The 5,000-nt window shown below is 35.3% G+C and overlaps 1 protein-coding gene and 1 long non-coding RNA gene across 2 annotated transcripts in view; both read left to right on the top strand.

Annotated features, from left to right (window-relative positions):
* Positions 1 to 465, top strand: part of LOC118766954 — a 17,124-nt gene extending 16,659 nt beyond the window's left edge. The window contains exon 3 of the long non-coding RNA XR_005002864.1: positions 454 to 465. This is a non-coding gene — a long non-coding RNA (uncharacterized LOC118766954). The remainder of the gene's footprint in view (positions 1 to 453) is intronic.
* Positions 466 to 1,975: 1,510 nt separating this feature from the next.
* LOC115221325 overlaps positions 1,976 to 5,000 on the top strand; it is a 48,523-nt gene continuing 45,498 nt past the window's right edge. Inside the window, exon 1 of the mRNA XM_029791496.2 lies at positions 1,976 to 1,984. The gene's annotated coding sequence lies outside the window, so the exon portion shown is untranslated. The remainder of the gene's footprint in view (positions 1,985 to 5,000) is intronic.

Here is a 5,000-nt window from a genome sequence, read left to right as displayed (position 1 = left end):
AGAACCCTACATGTTGTAGTCAAAGGAGTCAAATCCAGCCCAGCCAAAGTCAGTAGTGGTGTCCCACAAGGCACTGTGTTGGGCCCACTTCTCTTCATCTATATTAATGACATTACTGATATCATCAAACACAGTAACATCAGAATGTTCGCTGATGATTCCAAGCTCCAGAAGGTCATCAATGGTATGGATGACCAGATAAGCCTTCAGTCAGACCTACTGGCTGTTGTCCAACGGGCGGAAAGGAACAACATGTTGCTAAGCAAAGGCAAATTCGAACTGATCCACTTTTGAAGGGAGGACGCTCTGAAACTCCCTTCTTTCTGGTGAAATTCTCATGGCATCTAACAACATCAGAAACTTGGGAGTAACTGTGGACAACAACATAAGCTGGGCTACACATATAAGCAGCAAAGTTGACATAGCCTGCAGAATGTGTTCCTGGATTCTCAGAACCTTCCAGTCAAGTGATTCCCACACCATTATCCTTCTCTTCTCCACTTTTGCCCGACCCCCACCTTGAATACTGCTGTCCACTGTGGTCCCCCTACACGAAACAAAACATTATGAAAATTGAAGCTCCCCAAAGGGCAATCATGAAAAAGATAGATGGCATGTCAGACCTCGACTGCTGGGGTCAATTAGAAAAGCTGAAACTCTATTCACTCCAATGATGCCGTGAGCACTACATTATTTGTATAATGTGGAAAATATTCCATCAGCACTGTCCAAATGATGTTGGCATCACCCAACTCTCTTCAACATTACACCAGGACACATCAAAACAGAAACTGACCACACAAAATTCAAGAAGTCTTTGGACAAATTCCTCCAAGCAGTCCTGGACAAACCACCCACATCCCAATATGTTTCCGCAAACAATAACTCTCTTCTCGAATGGGCCTTGGTGCCCAAATCCTGAATTGAAAGACTTCGCCAGGTGGTGCTCTGAAGTTAGACATGGCCTGGGCCAATACTGGCCGAAACCTTTCTAAGTTATTTTAAGTTATATATATATATATATATATAAATACAAAATGGGACAAGAACGCAAAACATCCAGACAGTTAGGTGATACAAAAATGGGACAACAAAACATCCAGATAGACGATACAAAGAAAAGAATGACGGGTCAGTCGAAGTTTTCTTTCCTCAGTCAAGTACCAGATTATCTTCGCAATTTCGGCTGATTATACTCAAGATTGCTCCAATCTGGCCAGCCCCAAGGAAAAACTAAGCTAAGAGCATTAGATTCCTTGGAAGAAAGCAGTGAATGTGTACAAAAACAAGGACGGAAAAAAAACGGACAATGTTACACTAAAATAAAAATAATAACAGGACATAACAACAGGTGTCTTTCGACTTATGACGAATTAAATTAGGCTGACGTGTGTGAAAATGAAGCCTTACAGCAGGGATAGAAGATTTCACAGACAGAGGGAGAAATATCGATGTTGCACGGACACCGACCAGACCAGGAAACAAAGAACAGGCTTAGCCGAACGCCGGTCATATGGGAAGGGAAGAGAGAGAAGTAGAAGCAGAGGGACAGAAGAATTAAGGAGGGGTGAGAAAAAATGACAAGGACACAGTGTATGTATACATATTTGTATATGCATGTATGTATACATATATGTATATGCATGTATGTATACATATATGTATATGCATATATGTATATGCATGTATGTATACATATATGTATATGCATGTATGTATACATATATGCATGTATGTATACATATATGTATATGCATGTATGTATATATATATGTATGTATACATATATGTATATGCATGTATGTATATATATATATATGTATATGCATGTATGTATATATATATATGGTATTCCTGTATGTATATATATGTATATGCATGTATGTATATATATATATGTATATTCCTGTATGTATATATATGTATATGCATGTATATATATATGCATGTGTATATATATGCATGTATGTATGTATATATATGTGTGTGTGTGTGTGCATATATGTATATATATATATGAATGTGCATGTGTGTATGTGCATACATGTATATGTATGTGTACTCATATGTGTATGCATGTATGTGTATATGTGTGTGTGTATATATATATATATATATATATATATATATATATATACACACACACATATGCAATACAGATATACACACAGCAATATGATAGTGGGTGTATATAGAAAACGATCCTGTATAATATATTCATGTACATGTCACATAGCCTTTTGTGAATTAATATGAAAGGTTAAAAATTCTTCGAAATTGACCTAGTTTGCAGGTAAACCTGTTTTAATAGTGGGTATTTTAACAACTGAGGGAACTTTAGAGACACTCACATATATGATGTTTAGACTTACGGAAGATAGATAGATAATGTGTGTGTGTGTGTTTAGTTTTGATGTTTCAGAGCCCCCTTTTTTTTTGACACATACAAATTGCTAGACATTTGACTGGTCTGGTTTCTTTTAATTAAAACCTTTCCTGTACTATTTTGTTTGTTCTTCCTTCCATCTGCCGGTTCTTTTCTCTTCTCTATTCATTTCTTTTGGCCCTTCTTTTTCCAACTTCGTTTTTCTGTTTCGTCTACGTATGTTTTCTCTGTGGTTCATCTCATTTTCTTTTTCTTCACTTCTTTCTCTCTCTCTCTTTCTCTTTTTACCTGTCCTTTTCCATCCCTGTCTGCCCGTGTCTCGCTCTCCCGTCTCCTCTCTTCTGTCTTTTCCATTTGTCTTTCTTGCTACATCCTTTGTCACACTCTTTAACTTCACTATTCCATTCGCCTGTTAAAGGTGTGATACATATAATTATTGAACCTCAGAATCTCTTTACGAAATGTATTGCAAGTATGGAATGATCGAGAGACAGTAGAACAGTGTTATAAAGATTTGTTCGAACCTTTTGAAAGGAAGTTTATTCATCATTAATAATAGTAGGTAAATCTCATAATACAGACAGACAAATGTGCGCGCGCTAGCGTCGCAGAACAAAAGCTGTCGACAATCCGATTATGCAATCCTGTTTCGAAACTCGTTAGTAACTGTTATTTCGTTTCATTCATTAGTCACCAATTACCAATACTTAGAAAACTAACATCGCAGCTGTTTTCCCACTTCGTCGAGCTCAAATAAACAGAAAAAGACTGTATCCACCGCTGGACCCCCCTCCCCCCCCAAAAACCTATAAGCCATGCACTATAGTCATGTTTTCCTTCAATGTATAGATTTATTGGTTTATTGATTATCCTCGCACACCAGTACATGCACCAGGACCAAGTGAATGTAGATGTATTGAATTGCTGACCTTAATTATAATTAGTGGTATTTATTTTGTCAACTCGTGTTAATGTCACAGCCCCTAATTAGCCAGTTTCGTATCAGCTCTACTTATATTTATGTATATATATATATTTTGCAATTAGTGTCTTGATAAATAAAAATTGATCAGTAAAGATTGGAATAGATTACAAATGTTTGCCTCCATTTTTTCTTTCCATTTATAAAAAGAACCTTTGTGAATATAAATCTCTTTTCTATATTTGCTCTCTTTCTGTCCATTTGTCTGTTAGTCTGTCCTGACTAATATTACAATGTTCTGTTGTTCGTTTGTCTGTCTGGGGTCTCTGTGCTTGCTTTCTTCTGTCTCTATAAGTTTATGCCCACCTCCCACACTGCACCCATTTATCTTTGTAGCTTTCTTTGGATATAGTGTCTCTATTCGTCTGTTTCTCTCTATATCTGTTTGTCTTCATATTGATACGCCTGGTATGTGTAGGTCATTCGCTAATCTTTTTTTTTTTTTGGCCTCAAATACAAAAAAAAATATTTTTAATCTCTAAATCTTTAATTACCCTCATTTCCTTCTACGAACACTTTTTATTTCCGAATTCCTAGAAATCACTCTAATTGATCTAAATGCATAACTTCTATTATGATGTGACAGACAATACTGGTGTCTACTGCACACATCCTCCTACTCGTATTTTGAACTCTTAGCTTTCCCTTTCTCACATAGCATTTATTTGTCCGTATTCTTAACTATGTTGGTGTGTCCGAACACACACACACACACACACACACACACACATCTCTCTCTCTCTCTATATATATATATACACACACACACACTCTCTCTCTATATATATATTACACACACACACACTCTCTCTCTATATATATATATACACACACACACATTTATTTATTTATATATGTATGTATATATGGATTTTCTTCTCTCTCTCTCTCTCTCTCTCTCTTGAAAGAGACTAAGCCTAGCAATTCAAAGCCTTACTTTAAATTCAACGAACTCTTGTACACAAAGCAGATGACAGAATAGTGGCCCATCCAAGTAATGAAAACCGGTTCTCTAGAATTAACTTATTAGTCATCCAAATTCCAGCTATTTTCTATTATATTCTGAACGAAGACTGGGTATCCTTGCTTGTGAGAGTTAGTTACGTTATTAATTTTATTTGTAATTTAATTACGGGGGTTGGTTGTTAAATCTTGGAGTGCTTGTCACGTTAGTCGCCTTTTACTGAAGAACATTATCAGTTTAATTTCGTAACATTCATTCTCGCACCTTTATCTTCCCGCATAACATTATTTAAAAAAATAATTCTTTTCCTCTAATAAAAATATTGTTCAATCTTCATTGACACGACGAAACTGGAGCAAATATTCTGTAGTCATTTATGATTGACGTTGTATATATATTGTGATATATATATGTGTGTATATATATATATATATATATATATTATATATATATATATATATTATATATATATATATATTTAGTGTGTGTGTGGTGTGTGTGCGTGTAGGTATGTTGGGTGTATGTGTGTGTATATGTGGGTGTGTGTTATATATGTATATGTATATATGTATATATATATGCATGTGTGTATATATGTATATATATAGCATGTATGTGTGTATATATGTATATATATATGCATGTATGTGTGTATGTATGTTATATAT

The sequence above is a fragment of the Octopus sinensis genome, linkage group LG18 (genome assembly GCF_006345805.1).
Source record: "Octopus sinensis linkage group LG18, ASM634580v1, whole genome shotgun sequence".
Taxonomy (NCBI): domain Eukaryota; kingdom Metazoa; phylum Mollusca; class Cephalopoda; order Octopoda; family Octopodidae; genus Octopus; species Octopus sinensis.
Note: the sequence above shows the minus strand (reverse complement) of the source record. Positions and strands in the feature narration are given on the sequence as shown.